General features: G+C 36.5%; 1 non-coding gene across 1 annotated transcript; it reads left to right on the top strand.

The window, feature by feature from the left end:
• Nucleotides 1-20899: 20899 nt before the first annotated feature.
• On the top strand, nt 20900-21006 carry LOC120579775 (small nucleolar RNA R71). The gene has a single exon (XR_005645520.1). It is a non-coding gene; the product is annotated as a small nucleolar RNA R71 (small nucleolar RNA).
• Nucleotides 21007-27585: the final 6579 nt, after the last annotated feature.

A 27585-nucleotide genomic window follows, 5' to 3' on the forward strand; every position in this document is an offset into this window, starting at 1 on the left:
TATAGTTTTTGGAAGGAAAGGAATGCAAGAATTTTCCGTGCAAAAGAAAGAACACCATATCAGCTCTTGGAAAATATTAAGTTACTTTCCTTCTCTTGGTTTAAAGGTTATAATGTTACTTGTTATTATAATTTCCATGATTGGTGCCATAACCCCTTCGATTGTTTGGGCATTGGTTAACAATTTTTGTTGTCAGTAGTTATACCGGTGACACTTTGATGTAATTATTGTCTATCTTTTCGGTACACCTTGTGCTGGAAAGATAACATTCTGGTATTAATATAATTCATTTTGATTTCTTCAAAAATAAAACTTTCATATATTAATATAACATTTTTTGTTGTTTTTGAAAAGGCTAAAATAAAATATATTAAACCAAAAGAAGCCCCTCTAGTACAAGATGTACTAGAAGTGACAAGTTACACAATACAATCCAAACTACATGATGTAGCCGAAACACTAAATTAAGAAACCACCATTAGTCATTACAAAGGGGTCGTCTTCTAAATATTGTAATCAAAATCGAAAAAAATGTAGTACGATTTTAACCACTAGAATGCTTGGATTTTTACCTTTTGTTGCTAACGCTAAAAGAATCTATGTCTTGTTAAAAATTCTTCTATTACGGTCCTTCCAAATAATTTAGAGTACCGAAATCCAAACAATATTAAACGCTGTTCAGGAATTTTTTGAAAATCCCCCAAGACCACCAAACTGAAGATAATGATCTTGTAATGCACCTTGTGAAACAAAAGAAAAACCGAGCCATCAGAATTCAGATAACACAGTCTACCATATAAGTTGCATTGAAAAAATAAATGATCATGATATTCCATTACATCACACCCAATCGTACACGAACCATCCGTATTCGACAAAATATGTCGACAAATAAAATTTTCTTTAGTTGCAAGTGTAACGCTCCTATTTCTATTAAAGCAATTAAACATGCGAATAATACATTTATTCAAGAAATAGAGATTACGTCTTATTCAAAATTCAAAAAAACCGATAGACATGTATGTAAACCTCAACAGTTACAGCGGAATACAAATCAGAGTGATCAAATATGTACATGCCATGAGCAAGTAAATCATGTCTCAAAGATAAATCTCAAAACCCAAACATACGGGTAGTCATCAACAAAATCATAATCCAACGGAAGATACAAACAACCTAATCTAGACCGACACGACAAGCCTAGATCAGAGCCGACACGACCCGATATCGGAGAAAGCTCCGGATATCCCACGCAAGGACTCACCGAGCACTACTCCTGCACAACGTCTACTCACCCATACAGGCAAGTAGGCGGTTAAAACCACTGGGGGTAAGCATTACATTATCATAATCCAGATAATAATCAAAACAAATAATATCATGTACTTGAATAATAATAGTCATGCATAAGTACTTATATCACAACTTGATAGTTCATATCAACATACATCAATCACATGAATAATTACCCAATCATAAATATTCATTCACAACACCAATCATTGAACAATCATTATCATCATTCATTCATCTCAATTCATCCCGATCACGTATTTCACATAGGACTCCTGATATGATATGCACTTATTGACCCATAAATGCATGTGGTATCAAATCTCAACAAGGTCGTCACCTTTCGATGCCACTTGCACATCGAATGTAAGGGCTCACACCTGCCTTACAATAATCTCGAAGTAAAAGAGTCATCCCTTTTACAGCAACAACGACTATGATGCATGGACATGTATAAGGACTCGATAATGCGACAACAATTCACAATCTCAAATCAATATATAGGACAATGATGAGATAAAACCGCAAGTGCACGGTTCAATCGAAGTAGTAAAAAGAGTATCGTTCCGACAGGGAGTAGTTCAATTCAATTAACCTTTAGAGATGATTAGAAGAGAAAAGAATTATAAGTTGGGGGTTTTCAAGCGTTGAGAGTTAATAATATAAAAAGAGCCTTGGGATCGTTGGTTTCATCTAAATAGCAAGTCCTTCTCAAACCAAAACTATAAGCTTATAATGTTATGTTAGACCTAATTTCTCAAGACAGTTTCTCTTATGTTCCTCTAGCAACCAAGCCTATTTCACTGACTTGATTACTATTAGATTTTGGCTAACAACCAAACCTATTTCGCTGACTTGATTGTTATTAGTTCCCTTGAAGATCGAAACTATATGTCTCAAAGATTGCAAAGCCTATTTCGCTGACTTTGCAATCCTTGTCTGAATTCACTTGTTCGAATATCAAAGCTCCACTTTCGTTTTATGAATTGATATTTGGAATAATGGATAAACAATTATCAAACCCTCCACTTTCGTTTCCACAGTTTGATAATGGTTGATCCATGTTAAAGCGGTGAATTCAGATAAGAAATTAGGGTTACATAAGATTAAGGCTTAGAGCTTGGTTTGATTAGGATTATGTCATTTAGACTTATCCAACAATCCCAAGACAAGGAGAAGTCTACTCACTCATGTTCATCGTAGACATGGGGGAGAAGAGAGAAAACATAAAGGTAAATGACAAGAAAATAAAGGGAAAAGAAAAGAACTTTAATTAGAAAAGCAATTGTCACTTATTGTATTCCAAGTAAAGATGAATATTTGTGATGGATGGCTACTCTATTTATAGCATTTGTTCGACTTAAAATCGAAGCTATTACATTCGGGCTAAAAATAGAGTAGCTTAAAATCTAAGCAAAAGCAGCAAAAGTGACTCTAGAGGGTGGCACGGCCGTGTCAAGCTTCTGACTTGGGGGAGACATATTTTTGTCTCTCAATCTTCATATTTTTGCATCCAATCGGCTCCAAGTCCCTTTCTTTTGCTCCAAGACTCAATCCATCCAATATTCATTCCTGAAATATAATAAAATGCAATTTAAAGTAAACTATCCTAAAAAGGAAATAATACTAATATAAAATCAAATAAAATCTAAATAAAACTAAACTAAAAAGCATATTAAAATAGTCAATAAATGACTCATCAAACTCCCCCACACTTGAATCTCTGCTTGTCCTCAAGCAAAAGGCATAAACGTAGTAGCACAAACAATTTTATCAAATGACAATTCGATTAAAGCACATGTCTCCTTAAGGGCTTAAATCCCAAATGTACACTAATCACAAACTCAAGCATTTCTTGTAATTTTTATTCAACCCAACGATCAAGTTTTAAGTGAGTGTGTGTGTGAAGTCCAACCCTTTTCTTGCTCCTGTATAAGATAGGCATTATGAGGAAACATGGTCTAATCCTAGCACTAAACCAACCAAGAAAGATTCCTTCTATTATTCATATAAGAAAGATGGGAGTATTTGAGAATCTTTGTTCTTTGCCATTTGCACATTTAAGTTCTTTATTTAAGGAACAACATCTTCACATAGGAAGTCGGAGGGCCTACCCCCTTCCCCAATCTAGATTCAATGGTGCCCCTTAAAACATCATCTTCACGTAGGAAGTCGGAGGGCCTACCCCCTTCCCCAATCTAGATTCAATGATGCTTTTTAAAGTTTTTTCTCAAGATAACAATCATCTTCACGTAGGAAGTCGGAGGGCCTACCTCCTTCCCCAATCTAGATTCAATGATGTGATCTTGGAATTAATTTGGCTTTTTGGCTTTTTATGAACTCCCTTATACTAATTTATACTACTGGCACTTTGAGAATCTTTAAAGGTTAATGCACCACTAAGATTAAAACGCGTTTCCTTAAAATACCTATTCATACATTTACTCAAGGGGAGCAACTTTGTGTTTTTCTCATTGAAGAATTTTATTCACTTTAAAACAAGATGTGGGTATATCAAGAAGACTTAAAACACAAGAGTTTGCTTTCATGTACAAGAATCAACCAAATAAGAGGAGACAATGAAAATTTTGTGTCATGATATTTTCAATAAAAATTAGCTACTTAACCATGCCTTTTACAATGAAACAAAACAAAAGAATAAAGTTCAAGGGAGTTTGGAAACACTACGACTAAAGACACTTTAATAGGCTCCCCCCACACTTAGGAGAAGCATTGTCCTCAATGATTCAAGATAAAAGAAAAATAAAAGAGAAGGAGAGGAAGAAGAAGAAGAAGAAGAAGAAGAAGAAGAAGAAGAAGAAGAAGAAGAAGAAGAAGGAGGAGGAGAAGGGGAAAGAAGGGAAGAGAGGAAGAGGAAAGCTCACATTTTTATCATTGAGGTCCATATGGAGGACCTTGGAGGTGAAAGTGGTGCATCATGTTCCGAAGCATTTGGTTATTCTCTTCGGATATGCGGTTGCCCCTTTGGACATTATTCCTTATTCCCATTAATTCAACACCTTGCCTTTGTTGCTCGGTGCTGATCCTTTCGACCTCGGTATTCATCCATGCCCATCTTGTATTTTCATTTAGTTCACCTTCATCATGGTCATGGTGCTCCTTGTAACACCCCGTTACCCAAAAGTAATTGAATAACAAATATACATCAGAGTTAAGCACCAAACGGGCATGCTACATCACAAATTCAAAATTCCTTAAATAGAAAATAAAACAATTTAACTCAACATCGTCCATAACTTCAAAAATCATGCAGCGGAAAGTTTGCATTTCAAATAACCACAACAACGGTTAAAATTCTCCATATAATATCTTGGCATAAAGCCTAACAACAATAAATCAACCAACAAAGGGCCACATCATCAAGTTCCAAAAATTGATACATAGGAAGGAAAAACAACAATAATATAAATAATAATTCCCATCCCACGTATCAGAGCCCTAGACACGACATTGAGCCACCACCAACTACTCAGGATCACTTGCAAGTTACCCATAGGAAGGGCAACATTTTCAAGCAGAAGGGGTGAGATTCACAACAATAAATATAGATATTAAATCTTCAATTGAATCTAACACCCTATAACATCAAATACATCATCTTGCAAATATACATAATTAATTCACAAGCAACAACAACATCATCATAACTCACTTAACAAGTATGTATACAATGTACATATTCACCAACAACATCATCTAATCAAGTAACAACCACAATCAACAACTAAGACTCATGCAAATGACATGACAACACTGCTAAGACAACACCTTAGACTTCTCAATGGATGCAAATATGCATGTGGTACCAAACAGGACCGAAGCCCTCACCGCTTTTTGAATGGTTAAAGCATTCATCAGGACCGAAGCCCTCACCGCTGTTGAGCAACTAGTACTCCAGGACCGAAGCCCTCACCGCTGTTTTATGCATATGCAATGGACCTACTTGTGTATATCTACATACAACTGACCATGCAATGCAACTCCATATGATTACACTTTAACAACATGTATGATTCGATAATTAGCATACACTTCAATCATCATCAGAAATCATCAATTCAGCAATCCAATCAACCAAAATAATGCATAATTACATGAAACTATGCTCAACATTTCAACATTAAATCACTACCATTCATGCACGAAATTCAACACTCAGGAACTATGCAGCTCGCCTCGTGAGCACATCTGCTCGCCATGGCGAGTTCACAAAGACACTAGCTCGCCATGGCGAGTTCAAGGCGAACTCGAGGCGAGTGAAAATTAGGTGCTCTCGGGAAAAATGTCATTTTCTCACTCAAATCCCAATTCTAAGTTCCCTATTCATCTTTTTAACCTAAAACTTTCACCATTCATCATTAAAATCATCTAGGTACCTTAAACCATCCCCAAAACATCTTATAACAACTTTTCAAAAATCAAGTTTTGATATGGGCTACTCGCCATGGCGAGTTGGTCTGCTCGCGAGGCGAGCTATGAAGTTGCTCACTCGCCATGGCGAGCACAGCTACTCGCGAGGCGAGCGATGAACTTCTGTACGGGCAGAAAACTGGTTTTACCCAAAAATCCCATTTTTCTTCCAATCACTCCCCAAATCAGTTTACAGATACATAATTAAGTGTTCTATGTGTAACGCCCTCTCTAATTATTTGATTATTTTTAATGAATTTAGAATACACTTATATGATTTGTATGATTTATATGATCTATTTTGATGAGTGATATTTTGTTATGATATATGTTGGTATTTATTAGTATAACATATATGTTATTTGATTTAGAAATATATATATATATATATGTTATTTGGTTTAGAAATATAAATGTTATTTGATTTAGAAATATATATATGTTATTTGATTTAGATATATAAATGTTATTTGATTTAGAAATATATATGTTATTTGATTTAGAAATATATAAATGTTATTTGATTTAGAAATATATATGTGTTATTTGATTTAGAAATATAAATGTTATTTGATTTAGAAATATATATGTTATTTGTTATAGAAATACATATGATTTGTTGCAGAAATAAATGTGATTTGTTATAGAAATAAATGTTATTTGTTGTAGAAATACACATGATTTGTTGTAGAAATATATGTTAATTTGTGTAGAGATATATGTTATTTTGTGTAGAAATATATGTTATCCGGTGTAGAAATATATTTCTTATTTGGTGTAGAAATATATTTGTTATAGAGATATAATTGTTATTTGTTGTATAAATATTATATATATATATATATATATATATATATATATATATATATATATATATATATATATAAGATTAGAATATTGAGATTTTGGTAGGCAATCTAATATATTTCTGTACTGAATAATATATTTTTGTACTTAATATAATATATTTTGATACTCAATTGATATATTTAATTAATAGATCTAATAGGTGCATTACTTGTTTCCAAAGTTTCTCACTTATTAGTTGTAAACTATCTCTATAAATAGAGAACTCACACAGTGCATTCTACACACCGAAATTCACAGTTGATGCTTCCTGTGCTTTTCTTCTCTTCTCCCTCTTTTGACTTGTGTTGACGAGTCTTTCTTCTTTTTCTACTCCTTTCTGTCCCTTCGGAATTAAAAGTGTTCTTAAGACCATAATCCCTCTTCGGTTTAATATCCTTTTAGAGAAGAGAAAGCGGTAGGGTCCTTCGTCGATCAATCCAAAGGTAAGAGTGGGACTAACTTTGCAATTCTATTAAGTATGTGAATTAATGGTTAAGTTTAACATGATGTAGGATGAGTTTTTGAGGAATTGAAAAGTAGGTTAAAATTGTAGAATTAATGAATAAACGGTGGAAACTTGTTAAAAAGATGTAGAAACTGTCCTTAGACCTTAGATAATGATTAAGGTGATTTGATGATATTTATAATGTTATATAATTAGATATATATTGCATGAATTATGTTAATGATTGAGATGTTGATGACGTGCATTTGTAATTGTTATATATGATGATTATCATTATTGATTGATGCTATTTTGTTGTTGTGATGAATATGATTTACTTTGATGATATGATTAATGAGAGAATATTATATACTGTGAATTAATGATTAAATGCATTACTTGAAATATTATTGAATGATCAAGATGTTGAAATGAATTGTTATTAAGCTTGATATGAATTGATTATGCTGCAATTGTTGTTAAACTAAGTTGCATGAGTTGTTGTTGATTATCATTTGATATTGTTATATCTTGAGATGTTTACGTGTCGCCTATGTTGCTGTTGTTGGTTATGTTAAATATTTATATGACTTATGTGGAAGATGTATGATGTTTAAGTTGTTGATACTTCATATTAATATTGTTATGTTGTGAATTGCTTGTGCTGTTTCTGTTGCTGTTATGAACTGCTAAGTTGTTTGTAATGTGATTTAATGATTAAATGCATTACTCGAAATATTATTGAATTATATTAGGAGCTTTGTCCTCCGCACGATTATTAGTATGAATAAGTTGATGATGAACTCCAAATTATTGGATGTATAAGTGATAAGTTGATTAAGGTGTCTTGTTGATAGAGTCCATGCATTAGCATTCATTGAGCTTTGTCCTCACCACGATTAGGAGCTTTGTCCTCCGCACGTTTAGGAGCTTTGTCCTCCGCACGATGAAAGTATATTAATACTTATGATGATGATTGGTACCACATGCATATAAGTGTCTAAGTTGCATTAACGCATCTGTCGAGTCAAAGTCGTTGTTGATGAATTATCATCCATGAGTTGTTAAGTTGTTGATGAATTATCATCTATGAATTGTCGAGTTGTCTTCTACCCATGTGTTGTTAAAGAAGTACCTATGAAGATTATACGATGTTTATGATGTGAATTATATGATGTTGACTAAGATGTTGCTATGTTGTTTAAGATATTGATTATGATATTGTTATGTTGTTATAATGTTGTATATGATACTGATTATAATGTTATGATGTTGTTTACGATGTTGATTATATGATGTTATTATGATGCTATATGTTGTGATGTATATAAGTGTTATTATTAAGTGATTAATATGTTGTACTATATATGATTAATTATTATTAAGTGAATATTATGTTATGTGTTGTTCATATTATTATAAGATGATGATTTATGTTGTGTCGTATATGATTATTATTGTAGTGAGATGTTGATTACATTGTGTTGTTTTAAAGTTATTAGTGATGATGATTACATGATGATATCTATGAGTTGTTAAGTGTACTTGATGATGGTTATGTTAAAGTTGATAAGTTGTCTTTTATTCATGAATTGATAATGAGATGTTTGATGAATAATTATTATTATGAATTAATGATGTTGTTATGTTGTATATGAATTATGATTTAGATGTTGTATATGAATTATGATTAAGATGTTGTTATGTTGAATATGAACTATGAGTATGATGTGATGATCTATGTTGTTATGGTTTGAGTAATACGTGTTATATGATGATGTTATAATGTGATGAATATGAAGTAAATGATAATTAGAAGTTGGTTGAACCATTAAGAATTATACATGAAGAATTATTATTACTAATAAATGAAGTTATTTGTGTTGTTAAATATAATTATTGAATTATATGCTTGATATTATTGTTTTGTGAAATCTCACCCCTTCTGCTTGAAAATGTTGCTCTTCGTATGAGTAACTTGCAGGTATTAATGATTAGTAGGAGTGGTGGCTCAAGTGTCTCTAGATGCTCTGATACGTAACGGGATGAGAACTTTGTTATTGCTTTCTATTCCTTACGTATTGTTTTTGAAGAATTATGACTATGTTTTTAGAATGAATTTTTATGACATAATTGTAAAGAGGCCTTAGTGCCAAAGACTGGTTTTAGTTATTGAATAAATTTCGCTGCGAAGTATTAAAGATTTTGTTATTGAATTTTAAAGGATAAATAGTTATTTATTCAGTTTATGATTTTAAGAAAAGAAGTGTAGCATTCCGTTTACGTGAATAACTTTGATTATTAAATGAAATTTTTATGTTGGGAAAACGGGGTGTTACACTATGCAACCAGAAACCAATTCTAACATCAAAATCATGCTTACAAGTTCAAAATCCTCATTTTATCATAAAACCCCAAATTCCCAATTCTCACCAAAACTCTGTTAAACACAAAATCAGAATTCAATAACTACATTCTTGAAGTAAACCTCACCCTTACCTTAGAAATTGCAGAAAATTGCACAGCACAAAAGATTCCTTGAGTTCTACTTGCTCTTCTCTCCTTTCTCCCAAACTGTCAGTTCTTACGTACAACTGCTTCTAATCTTTCTTTTCCTAACTTCCCATTACTTAACTCCCTATATTTTCACTTAACTCCCCATTAATTTTAATAAGTATTAAATAACTCCCCAAACTCCAAAATAATTAATATTTCATACTTATTCTAATTATTATTAAATAAACCATATAATAAAACAACACACCACATAATTCACCAAAAATCATATATAAATATATATAGGCTCCACATAAATCAAAAATAGTTAAATAAAACAACTAGGGCGTTACAACTCTCCCCAAATCACATAATTTCGTCCTCGAAATCTTACCTCAAGCAAACAACTCTGGGTACGACTCCCGCATCTTACTCTCCAGCTCCCAAGTCAAACTTTCACCAGTCGCTCCACCCCAAACGACTCTCACAAGAGGTATCTCCTTACCTCTCAAAGACTTCACCTTTCTATTATCAATCCTCAATGGCATAGTCTCAACTGTCAGGTTGTCCCTAACCTGCACATCGTCATCCCTCGGAATCACATGTGAAGGATCCGCAACATACTTCCGAAGCTGAGAAACATGAAACACATCGTGCAAGTTCGAAAGATGAGGTGGCAAACCAACTCTATATGCCACAGTTCCAACTCTCTCTGAAATCTGATACGGACCAATGAACTTAGGAGTCAACTTTCTCGACTTCAAAGCACGTCCAACACCCGTCAAAGGAGTGACTCTCAGAAAAACATGATCACCCTCCTGAAACTCAAGATCCTTTCTCCGCTTGTCATGGTAACTCTTCTGTCGACTCTGCGAAGCTTTCATCTTTTCTCTTATCAACCTGACTTTCTCAGTAGTCTCATGAACCAAGTCCGGTCCCAACACAACACTCTCACTCGACTCAAACCAACATAAAGGAGTCCTACACCTCCGACCATACAAGGCTTCGAACGGTGCCATACCACCTCGAGTGATAGTTGTTGTTATAAGTGAACTCAATCAAAGGCAAGTGACTATCCCAAGCTCCACCTTGTTCAAGCACACACACCCTCAACAAATCTTCCAATGATTGAATTGTCCTCTCCGACTGACCATCTGTTTGAGGATGATAAGCCGAACTCAACCTCAACTTCGAACCCAAGGCGTCCTGTAAACTCTTCCAGAACCTAGAAGTGAACCTCGGATCTCTATCCGACACAATACTCGACGGAACACCATGAAGCTTCATCACACGGTGAATGTATATCTCTGCTAACTGCGCTACCGAATAACTGATATTAATAGGAATGAAGTGTGCCGACTTCGTCAACCGGTCGACAACGACCCAAATAGCGTCATGCCCTCTCGGAGTGTTCGGTAAACTCGTCACAAAATCCATAGAGATATTGTCCCACTTCCACTCCGGTACATCCAACGGTGTCAACAACCCTGCAGGCTTCTGATGCTCAACCTTGGACTTCTGACAAATCAAACAGGCATAAACAAACTGAGCAACATCTCTTTTCAAACCGGACCACCAAAACAGTTTCTTCAAATCATGGTACATTTTTGTAGCCCCCGGGTGAATACTTAACCTACTCTTGTGACTCTCCTCAAGAATCAACTTCTTCAAATCATCATTGTCAGGAATACAAACTCTTCCTCTGAACCTCAGCACACCCTGATCATCAACCTTAAAATCACTATCCTCGGTGTCATTACCTGAAGTCATCAAATCAACAAACTTCAAATCCACTTTCTGAGCTTCTCGGATACTGTTCAAGAAATCACTATCAATCTTTAGCATTCCCAACTGTATACTCTGAGATGACAATTCACAGACAAGACTCATGTCTCTAAACTGTTCTAACAATTCAAATTCTTTCACCATCAAAGCAGGTATGTGCAAAGTTTTCCTGCTCAAAGCATCAGCAACAACATTGGCCTTACCAGGATGGTAATTTAAGCCAAAATCATAATCCTTCAATAACTCTAACCATCTCCTCTGCCTCATGTTCAGTTCCTTCTGGTCAAATAAATACTTCAAACTTTTATGATCACTGAACACCTCAAATCTGGAACCGTACAAATAATGCCTCCAAATTTTCAAAACAAAAACCATCGCAGCCAACTCCAGGTCATGTGTAGGATAATTCTTCTCATGAACACGCAATTGCCTAGAAGCATACGCTACCACCTTGCCATCTTGCATCAGAACACCACCTAAGCCCAGCTTAGATGCATCACAGTACACAACAAACGGTTCTTCTGGTTTAGCAAAATCAAAACAGGAGCAGTTGTCAATCTTCGCTTCAATTCATTGAAACTACTCTCACACTGAGCATCCCACACAAAAGATTTACCCTTACAGGTCAACTGTGTCAACGGAAGAGCCAACTTCGAAAATCCTTCTATGAACCTGCGGTAATAACCAGCCAAACCCAGAAAACTTCTGATCTCAGTTACCGACTTCGGAGTCTCCCATTGTGATACCGCATCAACCTTTGAAGGATCCACTGCAATACCACTACCAGAAGTAATGTGACCCAGAAAGCTTACTTCACTTAACCAGAACTCACATTTTGACAACTTTGCATACAACCTCTTTTCCTTCAACACTTGCAATACTATCCTCAGATGCTCTGCATGCTCCTCTTCATTCTTGGAATAAATTAAGATATCATCAATAAACACCACAACAAACTTATCCAGAAAAGCATGGAAAATTCGGTTCATGTACTCCATAAATACACCAGGCGCGTTAGTAACACCGAAAGGCATCACTTTGTACTCGTAATGACCATAACGTGTCCTAAAGGCCGTCTTCTGCATATCCTCATCCTTCACCTTTATCTGATGATAACCAGACCTCAAATCAATCTTACTAAAATTTTTAGCACCAACCAACTAATCCATCAAGTCGTCAATTCTCGGAAGCGGATATCTGTTCTTTATCGTAACCTTGTTCAACTGACGGTAATCTATGCACAGTCTCATACTACCATCTTTCTTCTTAACCAACAACACCGGTGCTCCCCAAGGTGAAACACTAGGTCTTACAAATTTCTTATGCAACAAGTCCTCCAACTGTTTCTTCAACTCAGCTAACTCAGAAGCTGACATACGGTATGGTGCCATAGACACCGGCTTAGTTCCTGGAACAAGGTCAATTGAAAATTCAACCTCCCTCTCTGGTGGCACATTAGGAATCTCATCAGGAAACACTTCTGGGAATTCATTCACTACAGGTAACCTGTCAAACACAGCTTGATTTTCTAACGACAATTGTGCCATTAGAATACATCAAAATTCCATCACGTTCAAACTGTTTCATCTGTTTTGTAGATAGAAGCTCAACTTCACCTTCTTCCTCAGCAGAAGAAAAATGCACCGTCTTACTTTAGCAGTTGATATGAACTCGGTTATACTCTAACCAATTCATTCCAAAGATCACATCCATACCCGTCAACGGCAGACAAACTAAATCAATCACAAAATCTCTACCAAACATAGATATAGGACACCGCAGACAAACAAGAGAAGTGGTTACTGAACCCTTAACTGGAATTTCAACAACCATTTCCCCTTTCATATCAGATACATCCAAACCCAACTTATAGGCACATTCAATAGCAATAAAACAATGAGTAGCACCAGTATCAATAATAGCAATTAAAGGAGTACTATTAAAGAAACAAGTACCTCTGATAAGTCGGTCCTCATTGGTAGTCTGCGTACCAGTCAAAGCAAATACCTTCCCACCAGTTCTAGCCTTCTTCGGCTCAGGACACTGTGAACTAATATGACCTTCCCCATTGCAGTTGTAGCAGACAATGTCCCCACGCTTGCATTCAGCTAGATTGTGACCCTTCTGACCACACCTGAAGCACTTCCTATCATCTTTACCACAAACATTACTCTTGTGGCCTTTCTCACCACACTTGTAACAAACAATCTCAGCAGGAGCATCTCTCCTCTTGGGCCTCCTATCATCACTCATCTTCTGCTTTCCTTTGTCAGCAAGAGCACTGTAAGGCTTAGGAGGATTCTGATGTCCCTTACCCCTCCTCTCACTCATTATCTTGTAATGAGCTTTGGTGTCCTCTTCATAGATTCTGCACCTGTTAACCAACTCAGAGAAGACTCTGATCTGCTGATACCCAATAGCTCTTTTGATGTCAGCCCTCAAACCATTTTCAAATTTGATACACTTGGAGAACTCAGCTGTCTCTGCACTGTAATGAGGGTAGAATGTGGCAAGTTCCACAAACTTTGCAGCATACTCTGTGACAGACATGTCACCCTATTTCAACTCCAGAAACTCAATCTCTTTCTTACCTCTGACATCCTCTGGAAAATACCTGCCCAGAAACTCCTTCCTGAACGTAGCACAGGTTACCACAGCATCATCCTGTTCCAACACAGGCAACAGACTCACCCACCAGTCATCAGCCTCCTCCGCTAACATGTGCGTCCCAAACCGCACCTTCTGTGTCTCAGAACACTGCATGACCCTGAATATCCTTTCAATCTCCTTCAGCCATTTCTGAGCACCATCATGATCATACCTACCCTTGAACGTTGGTGGATGATTCCTCAAGAAAGTTTCCAGCATCCTGGTTCCATCATTACCAGTCTCAACCTTAGGTTGCTGCTGAACAGCTTGAGCTACAGCCTCAAGCGCAGCAACAAGGGCAGCATCACTACTTCCAGTCATCTCGAAGTTCTACACGAGAAACAACAACTCAGAACAACAACAAAAAGCAACATTAAAGTTGACACTCTATCCTAGGTGGCTCAACACGACTCTACTACTTGGCCGGACGGACCAACCAGCTCTGATACCAAATTGTAACACCCCGTTACCCAAAAGTAATTAAATAACAAATATACATCAGAGTTAAGCAGCAAACGGGCATGCTACATCACAAATTCAAAATTCCTTAAATAGAAAATAAAACTATTTAACTCAACATCGTCCATAACTTCAAAAATCATGCAGCGGAAAGTTTGCATTTCAAATAACCACAACAACGGTTAAAATTCTCCATATAATATCTTGGCATAAAGCCTAACAACAATAAATCAACCAACAAAGGGCCACATCATCAAGTTCCAAAAATTGATACATAGGAAGGAAAAACAACAATAATATAAATAATAATTCCCATCCCACGTATCAGAGCCCTAGACACGACATTGAGCCACCACCAACTACTCAGGATCACCTGCAAGTTACCCATAGGAAGGGCAACATTTTCAAGCAGAAGGGGTGAGATTCACAACAATAAATATAGATATTAAATCTTCAATTGAATCTAACACCCTATAACATCAAATACATCATCTTGCAAATATACATAATTAATTCACAAGCAACAACAACATCATCATCACTCACTTAACAAGTATGTATACAATGTACATATTCACCAACAACATCATCTAATCAAGTAACAACCACAATCAACAACTAAGACTCATGCAAATGACATGACAACACTGCTAAGACAACACCTTAGACTTCTCAATGGATGCAAATATGCATGTGGTACCAAACAGGACCGAAGCCCTCACCGCTTTTTGAATGGTTAAAGCATTCATCAGGACCGAAGCCCTCACCGCTGTTGAGCAACTAGTACTCCAGGACCGAAGCCCTCACCACTGTTTTATGCATATGCAATGGACCTACTTGTGTATATCTACATACAACTGACCATGCAATGCAACTCCATATGATTACACTTTAACAACATGTATGATTCGATAATTAGCATACACTTCAATCATCATCAGAAATCATCAATTCAGCAATCCAATCAACCAAAATAATGCATAATTACATGAAACTATGCTCAATATTTCAACATTAAATCACTACCATTCATGCACGAAATTCAACACTCAGGAACTGTGCAGCTCGCCTCGCGAGCACATCTGCTCGCCATGGCGAGTTCACAAAGACACTAGCTCGCCAAGGCGAGTTCAAGGCGAACTCGAGGCGAGTGAAAATTAGGTGCTCTCGGGAAAAATGCCATTTTCTCACTCAAATCCCAATTCTAAGTTCCCTATTCATCTTTTTAACTTAAAACTTTCACCATTCATCATTAAAATCATCCAGGTACCTTAAACCATCCCCAAAACATCTTATAACAACTTTTCAAAAATCAAGTTTTGATATGGGCTACTCGCCATGGCGAGTTGGTCTGCTCGCGAGGCGAGCTATGAAGTTGCTCACTCGCCATGGCGAGCACAGCTACTCGCGAGGTGAGCGATGAACTTTTGTACGGGCAGAAAACTGGTTTTACCCAAAAATCCCATTTTTCTTCCAATCACTCCCCAAATCAGTTTACAGATACATAATTAAGTGTTCTATGCAACCAGAAACCAATTCTAACATCAAAATCATGCTTACAAGTTCAAAATCCTCATTTTATCATAAAACCCCAAATTCCCAATTCTCACCAAAACTCTGTTAAACACAAAATCAGAATTCAATAACTACATTCTTGAAGTAAACCTCACCCTTACCTTAGAAATTGCAGAAAATTGAACAGCACAAAAGATTCCTTGAGTTCTACTTGCTCTTCTCTCCTTTCTCCCAAACTGTCAGTTCTTACGTACAACTGCTTCTAATCTTTCTTTTCCTAACTTCCCATTACTTAACTCCCTATATTTTCACTTAACTCCCCATTAATTTTAATAAGTATTAAATAACTCCCCAAACTCCAAAATAATTAATATTTCATACTTATTCTAATTATTATTAAATAAACCATATAATAAAACAACACACCACATAATTCACCAAAAATCATATATAAATATATATAGGCTCCACATAAATCAAAAATAGTTAAATAAAACAACTAGGGCGTTACACTCCTCATCATGGTGCAGTTGTGCACCTTCCTCTTCTTGGTGCAAGTTTGCACCTTCCGCTTCTTCATTATGCTGTTCTATGTGCACCTGTGGTTCATCATTAACATACAACAAATTTTCTTCCACCTCGGTGTTAGTTCGTGATGGGTTAGGCAATAAAATCAAAGTGGGCACATTGAGCTTGAGTGTATAAACAAAGGGGATTCGAGGTTTTATGAAATTCATAGAGATAAGGGTTTCTATGTTTAGTCGATTGTTACCCTCAATCATGTTTATCCCTTGGTCTTCACTCACGCCTAACCGCCTAGCTATGTATGTTATGATACCACCAACTACTATTTCTCCCCTACTATCGGACCTATTTCCTATAAGGGAAAGGTAGTCAAGCAAGTAAAAACAAGTGTTAACGGGGTGGTTGTGCAGCATAGCCCAAAGCATGAAGAGTTCATCGTTCCTAGTGTTCCCTAGTTCTGTCCTTCCCCTAATAGTGCAAGCCATAACCCTTTGAAGGTACCTAAGTACGGGGTTGTGAATGTTGCTAGCTTTGTTGGCACGTGTGTTAAACTGGTCAAGACCTGTAATTCGCTCCCAAAAGGCGGCGGGTTGATAGTCAACCGGTTTTAAATTTTGATCCCAAGAGTCGTGGATGAACCCCGCATTTGCGAAGCCCATCTCATCACAGAAGTGTTGAAGAGACATCTCATAATCAATATTCATAAGCCGGAAAGAAACTCTATGGTTAGGGTTATCGAAATTCAACCTATCTTTCGTATAAACAATAGAACTTAAAAATTCATAAGTGAAATTCTCATACCCTCTCATAGGTTTCAACATATCAACCCATCCTAACCTTTCTAGCAGATTAAACACATTATCTTTAATTCCTAGCTTATTCAAGTCATGGTTATCAGGGTACCTGCAAGGATGTAAAGGTTTAGAGATTAGAATTTTGTACCTATCCCTTTGCTTGTTGTCCCTGAAGGTGATGCCATGATTCTTGGCTTGCGTTTTCTTCTATGGAGGAGGTCCCCCTGATGAGCTTGCAACTTCTTTACCACTTCCCTTTGAAGCCATTGCCTTGACCTTGCTTTTGGTGTGGTGGTGGTGATGGTTTGGGTATGGGTTGTTTTGGTGGGAAAAGGTTGGTTTAGTGATGTGGTGAAGGTTTAAGTGAGTTTTAGGGGTTGGGTTATGGAGATTGGTGAAGAATTTCTGGTTTTTGGGTTGAGGGTTACGAATTTGGGTGATGTTGTTTGGATGGATGAAATTGGTTTTTGAATGGTGGGTTATGATTTGAATGGTGTTTGTGATTGATTGGGTGGAGAAATTTTGGGAATTGGTGAGATTTGGGGTGGGTGTGGAGGTTTGAGGTTGTATGGTTATGGAGGTTTTAGAGAGAAGGTTGAAGGCAGAGAGATGTTTGTGTTTGAGAGTGAAGGAAGAAGAAGGCCAAAAGATGTGGTTATACCTACCTGAGATCGGGCACGGCCGTGCCAAGCTTAGCACGGGCCGTGCCAACATTCTGGAATACTGGCTGGTTTTGGTGTGTCAAGGTCTGGCACGGCCGTGCCAGTGTGAGCACGGGCCGTGCCAAGGTTCTGGAGGACGAGGCTTCAAAATTTTCTGTTTTCTTGAATTCTACTCGGACAATTACCTACAAAATAACTTAAAATAACAAAAACAAAACAAAACAAAAGCAGTTAAATGCGTGGGTTGCCTCCCACGAAGCGCTTTGATGAGTCATTTATATGCTACTTTAATATGCTTTTTAGTTTAGTTTTATTTAGATTTTATATAATTTTATATTAGTATTATTTCCTTTTTAGGATAGTTTACTTTAAATTGCAATTTATTATATTTCAGGGAAGAATATTGGATGGATTAAGTCTTGGAGCAAAAGAAAGGGATTTGGAGCAGATTGGACACGAAAATACGAAGATTGGGAAACAAAATATATCTCCCACAAGTCAGAAGCCTGGCACGGCCCGTGCTAGCCTTGGCACGGCCGTGCCACCCTCCAGAGACCTTTTGCTGCTTTTGCTTGGACTCCAAGCTATTCTATTTTGGCGCACAATCTACCGAGGAATATTCTTGGAATATACTTGCTTAGATTTTAAGTCAATTGTGTACTATAAATAGAGTAGCTAGCCATCACAAATATTCATCTTTACGTGGAATACAATAAGTGACAATTGCTTTTCTAAATAAAGTTCTTTTCCTTTCCTTTATTTTCCTGTCTTTTACTTTCATGCTTTCTCTCTTCTCCCCCATGTCTACGATGAACATGAGTGAGTAGACTTCTTCTTGTCTTGGGATTGTTGGATAAGTCTAAATGACATAATCCTAATCAAACCAAGCCCTAAGCCTTAATCTTATGTAACCCTAATTTCTTATCTGAATTCACCGTCTTAACATGGATTAACCATTATCAAACTGTGGAAACGAAAGTGGAGGGTTTGATAATTGTTCGTCCATTATTCCAAATATCAATTCATAAAACGAAAGTGGAGCTTTGATATTCGAACAAGTGAATTCAGACAAGGATTGCAAAGTCAGCGAAATAGGCTTTGCAATCTTTGAGACATATAGTTTCGATCTTCAAGGGAACTAATAACAATCAAGTCAGCGAAATAGACTTGGTTGTTAGAGGAACCAAAATCCAATAGTAATCAAGTCAGCGAAATAGGCTTGGTTGCTAGAGGAACTTAAGAGAAACTGTCTTGAGAAATTAGGTCTAACATAACATTATAAGCTTATGGTTTTGGTTTGAGAAGGACTTGTTATTTAGATGAAACCAACGATCCCAAGGCTCTTTTATTATATTGCTTTTTAACCGTTTAAAAACCCCCAACTTACAATTCTCTTCTCTCTTCTAATCATCTCTAAAGGTTAATTAAATTGAACTACTCCCTGTCGGAACGATACTCTTTTATACTACTTCGGTAAGACCGTACACTTGCGGTTTTATCTCATCACGCTTCTTTATAGTCATTAGCTTGACGTTAAAGAAAGTGTCCATTAGAAAGGATCAAAGATGTTGTATTGTGTAGATGACGCTAAAAAGCGTTCTTTCACATCATGTTTTTTGACCATATTGCAATAATAAAGGGCGGGACCTTCCTTAATGTTTTCAAACTCAAATCCTACCATGTCTTCACTCACTTGAAAAACTATCCTACCATTCTTAACATCAACTATAGCACTCGCAGTGGCGAGGAAGGGCCTTCCTAGGATCATAGGGCAATCATGGTCTTCCTCGATGTCGACAACCACAAAGTCAGTTGGGATGTATATCCCTTCTATCTTAACGGGGATGTCTTCAACCTATCCAGCTATCGGGATAACAGAACGGTCGGCCAACTTTAATATCATCTCAGTAGGTTTCAACTCTCCTATTCCCATCTTTTTAAAGAGGGATAGAGGCAAGAAACTAACACTGGCTCCTAAGTCGCACAAGGCTTTGTCAACGGTTTCTTTCCCTATCACACAAGGGATGGCAAAACTACCTGGATCTCTAAGCTTTTGGGGTTGCTTCTTGACGATTGCACTACTTTCCCTAGTTAAAGCTATTGTCTCTTTGTGATCTATAGCCTTTTTCTTTGAATTTTTTTTTTTTAAAACTTGGCGTATAGAGGCATACGAGACAAAGCTTCAGCAAAAGGAATCTTAATGCAAATCCTTTTAAGTATGTTTAAGAATTTAGCGAATTGAGCCTCCAAGTTGAGCTTAGTAAGCCTTAATGGATTAAGGGCCTTGTTTTTATCAAGCGGTTTCTTATCTTTCTCACCAAAAAACTTAGCACTCTCTCCCTCAATTCTTTTGGCTTTAGTAACGGTCTCTTCTAACTTACTGCTCCCAAGAGATATAGCATTAACATGAGCTTTGGTTTTTTAGTTCTTGAAGATTTTTATTTTAATTAGCTATGCAATTTTCCAATAAAATCTCCAAACTTGATTTCTGAGCCACTCTCTGGTTGTTCGTATAGCCAGGTGGTGCTGTTTGTCCATAGGAACCTTGAGGATTTTTGTAAAAATTTTGATTTGGCCTCATTCCTTGGTTATATTGAGCGTAATTTAGTTGCTCAATATTGGCAGCACTACCTAACTGACAATCAACACCGATATGACCGGATATACCACAAATTTCACAAGGAGGGGATGCAGAAGAAGGTGCGACAGCATTAACATTAAGTTTTTCAAATTTTTGGGTTAATGCCTCAACCTTAGCAGCAAGGTGGTTATATTCAGAGACTTCGTATATACCTGCCTCTTTCTTAGAGGGAGTAGGAGCAGTGACGGCTCTCTCGTTGGTCCATTGGTAGTGATTCTGAGCCATGTCTTCAATCAAGGCATAAGCCTCCGTATAGTTTTTGTTAATTAGAGCTCCACCTGCAGCTGCATCGACAGACATCTTAGTGGTATATGACAAGCCATTATAAAACGTGTGGACTATAAGCCACTTTTCCAAGCCATGGTGGGGACAAAGTCTAAGCATTTCCTTGAAACGCTCCCACGCCTCATAGAGAGACTCCCCATCTTTTTGATTGAAACGCATGATTTGATCTCTAAGTTTAGCGGTTTTAGATGGGGGAAAAATCGGGCAAGGAATGCTTTCCTCATATCGTCCCTTGAAGTGATGGAACCGACTTCTAGGGAATGGAACCAAGCGCTAGCTCTATCCCTTAAGGAAAAGGGAAAGAGATGAAGTCTTACGGCTTCTTGGTTCTCTTTTATGGTGCCACTGAGTCTAAGGAAGGAAGAAATATGGAGATTTGGATCCTCAGTGGGTGATCCAAAAAACTGATTTTGCTGCACCAAATTGAGTAGTGCAGGCTTGATCTCGAAGTTATTACCCTCAACCGTTGGGGACACGATAATAGCTTGTGGCTCTTCCGTTGAAGGAGTAGCATACTCTTTGAGAGTGCGTTCAGCCATAACAGTATTATTTTGTGCCTCTCTCTTTTTCTTATGCAAAAACCTTTCGATCTCAGGAATAAATTCTCCGAGACTTTTACTTCTTCGCATAAGAAACCGAGAACCCAAGAAGTTAGTGGTAATACAAAAGAAAAGGAAAAAAAAATAGAAGAGAAAAGGAAGAGAAGAGAGTTCTAATCACAAAGAAAGAGTTAATCAAATTAGTTTACTCCCCGGCAGCGGCGCCAAAAACTTGATGAGATAAAACCGCAAGTGCACGGTTCTATCGAAGTAGTAAAAAGAGTATCGTTCCGACAGGGAGTAGTTCAATTCAATTAACCTTTAGAGATGATTAGAAGAGAAAAGAATTATAAGTTGGGGGTTTTCAAGCGTTGAGAGTTAATAATATAAAAAGAGCTTTGGGATCGTTGGTTTCATCTAAATAGTAAGTCCTTCTCAAACCAAAACTTTAAGCTTATAATGTTATGTTAGACCTAATTTCTCAAGACAGTTTCTCTTATGTTCCTCTAGCAACCAAGCATATTTCGCTGACTTGATTACTATTAGATTTTGGTTCCTCTAACAACCAAGCCTATTTCGCTGACTTGATTGTTATTAGTTCCCTTGAAGATCGAAACTATATGTCTCAAAGATTGCAAAGCCTATTTCGCTGACTTTGCAATCCTTGTCTGAATTCACTTGTTCGAATATCAAAACTCCACTTTCGTTTTATGAATTGATATTTGGAATAATGGATAAACAATTATCAAACCCTCCACTTTCATTTCCACAGTTTGATAATGGTTGATCCATGTTAAAGCGGTGAATTCAGATAAGAAATTAGGGTTACATAAGATTAAGGCTTAGAGCTTGGTTTGATTAGGATTATGTCATTTAGACTTATCCAACAATCCCAAGACAAGGAGAAGTCTACTCACTCATGTTCATCGTAGACATGGGGGAGAAGAGAGAAAGCATAAAGGTAAATGACAAGAAAATAAAGGGAAAAGAAAAGAACTTTAATTAGAAAAGCAATTGTCACTTATTGTATTCCAAGTAAAGATGAATATTTGTGATGGATGGCTACTCTATTTATCGCATTTGTTCGACTTAAAATCTAAGCTATTACATTCGGGCTAAAAATAGAGTAGCTTAAAATCTAAGCAAAAGCAGCAAAAGTGACTCTAGAGGGTGGCACGGCCGTGCAAAGGCTAGCACGGGCCGTGCCAAGCTTCTGACTTGGGGGAGACATATTTTTGTCTCTCAATCTTCATATTTTTGCATCCAATCGGCTCCAAGTCCCTTTCTTTTGCTCCAAGACTCAATCCATCCAATATTCATTCCTGAAATATAATAAAATGCAATTTAAAGTAAACTATCCTAAAAAGGAAATAATACTAATATAAAATCAAATAAAATCTAAATAAAACTAAACTAAAAAGCATATTAAAATAGTCAATAAATGTCTCATCAGACAACACCACAATTATATTGATTATCTCCACAACATTGCATTATCAAGAAACATGCCCACACAAATAAATCATAGTATTCATCATCACACATCAACATATTTATCAATAATCAACAATGTCATCCAACATCAATTACATGATTTTCATTAATCAACAAGCATCACTTATCACGTATGATTTTACCAATTCAAGAATTCTCATATTCCAAGCAATTAGCATACGTTTCTCATGATAGTCATCATACTTCAAACATATACATGCATATTCAATTATTCACTCTAAGTACCTCATTAACCCATTACTAAGTTTGGAAAAGTTTCACGGTTTATAAAGAAAATATTTATGATAAGTTTTCACAAAAATTCACATGACTCATGTGTATTAATTTGATCATAACTCAAGTTCTAAAAATCATTTGAATACCAAACCAAAGCCATTAGAACAATAACATATTTATCTAAAACTTTCATGTTTACACCAGAGTTCAATTCAAAACAGAAATATGCGAGAAGGGAGCAAGAGTGCGGAACAGGGGAAGCTGACACTGGGCTGCTCGCCTCGCGAGTAAGGGTTACTCGCCGTGGCGAGCAATTCCAGTAGCTACTCGCCTCCCACTCGCCTCGCGAGTCATGACAGGTTTCAGAAAATTCTGTTTTCGTGAAAAATCCATTTTCACCCCAAAATCCCAATTTTTGACTTCCCAATACCCAAATTGATCCCAAAGGTTTATCAAAATGTTGTTAGACATGAAAAGATACTCAAATCCATATACAAACTTGAATCAAACATTATTTTGAACAAAATCACCCTTTGACCCATTTTCACAAAACAACAACAACATCTCATTTCTCATCATCAATCCATAATTAAGTATACCCAAGTTATAATTCACTCACAACAACATGTTTTGTCAACAACAACATCCATTGAAACTTGCTTCTCACCTCAATTCAACACAACTTATCACAAATCATTAATTAGGCAAAATTTCACAACTTGACATTTATACATACATTGAACCATGTAATTTCATCCACAAACATACGATAATCATCAATTCATGTATAAGAAACAGCAACATAACAAGAGCACGAATTTGACATGAATTGTTCATCAACCCATTTTCATACAACATGAGAAGATGTAAAATTTGAAATTGATTATGATAATAACTAACCCCCTTACCTTAGAAGAAGATTAACCCAAACTCTTGCTTCAATTCAGTTCCTAAGTCACCCACTTGATTCCTAAAGCTCTTCTCTCCAAAACCCTTTTGCTCTTCTCTTCACCTCTTTCTCTCTCTACCTCTCTCTAGAAATGTTTTTGTGAAATGAATGAATTGATTCTTCTAACACAACCCTAGTGTTATCTCCACTAATGGGCTTAACTTAGTTTCGAGTGGGCTTAACCCATTTCTATTCAAACCAAAAATATTACTACACTCCAAACGATATTTTAATTAATAACGGTAAAATGTAACCAACTGTCACTAACGGTAAAAACTAATCACTACACTAGTAACTTAGTAAAATAAGGGTTCTCACTAATTATTAAAATAATTCTCACCAAAATTACCATTTTACCCTTACCCGCCAAATGACTAAAATACCCTTCTAATACGGTAATCCACGTAAATGCACCCGATGACAATTAAATACACACAAGCACAAATAATCACACACAAACACATAATAAAAGTAATTAAAATAAATCTAGCTAAAAATTGTAACACCCCGTTTTCCCAATATGAAATTTTCTTAAAACATTTATCAGAGTAAGCATCGTAAACAACGGGATGTCACATAAACGTAATCCAAAAACAGTTAAATAATGATTTAACCAAATATCTTAAACATCGCAGCGGAAATTATGTCATAGTCATAAAACGTTTTGGCACGCAGGCCTCATCTTAAATCTTAAAAGAAATTAGTTCATAATCATAAACAGCATAAAAGTCACGTAATAGAATGAAGCATGCATAATCATAAAGCCCCATCCCGTTACGTATCAGAGCGACCTAGACGACACAGTGAAGGCAAGGCCACTCACGACGGAAACAGCACACTAAGCTCGATCACCTGCACGTTACCCACGGTCGAGGTAACATTCAAACAGAAGGGGTGAGATTTCATAACAGAATAGCGTTAATCAATGCAATTAAGAATCATAAATTAACATCTTAATCGATCTTGATCATAATCATTTTTAACATAATCATCATTGTATCCTTAATAAGCATTTATCACGTAATCACATAGTCAATCATCATCAACAACATAACATTATCACGTAATCACATAATCAATCATCATCAACAAAGCATAATAGACATGACAATGTGACAATGCTCCTAGACTCCGTATATGCATGTGGTACCAATCGTCATCATAAGTATAAATATACTTTAATCGTGCGGAGGACAAAGCTCCTAATAATCGTGCGGAGGACAAAGCTCCTAATAAAACGTGGTGAGGACTAAGCTCAATGATATGCTATGCATGGACTCTTAACAACAAAACATCGTAATCATGTGCATTCAATAACTTGAAGCGAAACGTCATCATTTTCATTATATTCATAAATAAACATTGCATACTCAGTTAAATAACAGCAGCAGCATAGTCAAGTCACATATCAGCAAGGAGATATCAATATATCAACAGCAATTCAATAGAATCATAATCGTTTCGTTATATCTCACATATTGCATAATACATTAATCATGCTCAATTAATATCAACATATCTTAATAGCTTTACAGACTGCATTAAACGTTATCATAAGGTTTCATTACCAATTAGGGGTTCACTCCTGATCAAAAGGTGCGACACAGATCGCACAACCACTCAAACAGCTACATTCTGGACTTGCTCGTGAGGCGAGAGTTCTCACTCGCCATGGCGAGTGCCACTCAAATTCCCAACTAATGTTGTTTTGGGTTCAATCCTGTCCTAAAATCATTCCTAATCATCTCTAGGTATGTTTAGGCACCTAAAGGCACTCAAGGTCCAACTAAAAAGTCAAAACTACAAAATATGACATGCACTCTGCCTAAGCTCGCGAGGCGAGGAAGGGTTGCTCGCCATGGCGAGTTGCACCAAACAACTCGCGAGGCGAAGGGAAAAGGCTCGCGTGGCGAGCGATGAACTTCATCACTCGCGAGGCGAGGATCATAGCTCGCCGTGGCGAGCGATGAACGTTGTTACGGCCAGGCTTCCTAAAAACACAAAAATCCGTCGATTCACATGGTTCTAAGCTTGGTTTTGATTCCAGAATTCATCCTAAACATATTCTAAGGTTAAAGGACGGTTCTTTCAACAATCTAAACAAGTTTTACCATTTATTCTCAAATTTTAGGGTTTTGACCTAATTCCAAAACTTCTCTAAATCAATCCTAACTTGGTCAACTAATCATCAGAATTACAGAGATTAATGTTACTGAGTTATTAGTCCCACCCTTACCTGGTTATGAAGAAATCGCAGCCCTCTTTGGTCTCTTGCTCCTCTCTAAGCTTTTTCTCCCTTTTCCAAAAGTTTTCACGTACAAAGTGTTTTTTCTAAACCTAGGTCTATTCTTTTATATCTCCTCTTAAAATACTTATCTTATCTCACTTTCTCCCCCAAAACTATCTAAAATATCAAAACAGCCCTCAACTAAATATTTTATATTATTTTCAAATCTTTATTCTATTTATCAATAAAATAATTCTCATAACATAATCAAATCCTCCAAAACTCATAACTTATCACGTCATCAATCAAATCACTAAATTCACCACAAATCATCAAAACATATCAAAATCATGCATATACTATATAATTATAATATAATGGCCTAAACTCGATTAAATAACGATTAAACGAAAGTGGGCGTTACAAAAATCGGGTTGTTACAACAAGTCTATCTAAACACAACATCCATACAAAAATGTTGACCTTTAATGGAATCGCTTTAAGCCACAAAATATGATTGCGATTGTCATGATGTCACATAATTATATGCACTTTTGACAGTGTACCATTGAGAAGAATGAAGCTTCCAAATTCAACGGTCCACCACTCCAATCTGCAGCTGTAACAACACATTCCACACACTCTGGCATCAACTCCTCCTCCAACGCAAAAAGTTTCCTTCTCAACTTCCACGCATCCCATCCACTCCCCAACCTAACCCATACATCTCTGAAACAATAATTAATTTATGGCTTAATTGCATTTTTCCTCCCTATCTTTTGCTAATTGTGCGATTTTGCACCCCCTCTTTTTTTTCTGAGCGATTTTGCACCCCATCTTTTTGCCCCCTTTCTGATTTTGCACCCCATCTTTCTGTTCAATTGCACTTTTGCCCCTTATCTTTTTGCTAATTGTGCGATTTTGCACCTTCTCTTCTTTTTTTTGAGCGATTTTTCACCCTATCTTTAGTCCCTTTTCCTCTCTTTTAATGATGATTTTGAACAAAACACAATTGACAAAAGATAGGGTGCAAAATCGCTCAAAAAAAAAAGAGGGGGTGCAAAATCGCACAATTAACAAAAGATACGGGGGAAAAGTACAATTAAGCCTTAATTTATTAACACTCAATTCAAAAAGTCTGTTAAATTTGGTATCTAACGAGGAACCATCAAGCCACATATCATTCCAATACAACGTAGACCTACCATCTCCCACCACTTTGTGAATATTATCTAATAACCATCTCTCGTCTAACATCCCTCCCCCTAATCAAATGTGATTCAAGTTTTTCCACCAAGCTAATCCCCCTC

Source organism: Medicago truncatula, chromosome 3 (genome assembly GCF_003473485.1).
Source record: "Medicago truncatula cultivar Jemalong A17 chromosome 3, MtrunA17r5.0-ANR, whole genome shotgun sequence".
NCBI classification, from domain to species: Eukaryota; Viridiplantae; Streptophyta; class Magnoliopsida; order Fabales; family Fabaceae; genus Medicago; species Medicago truncatula.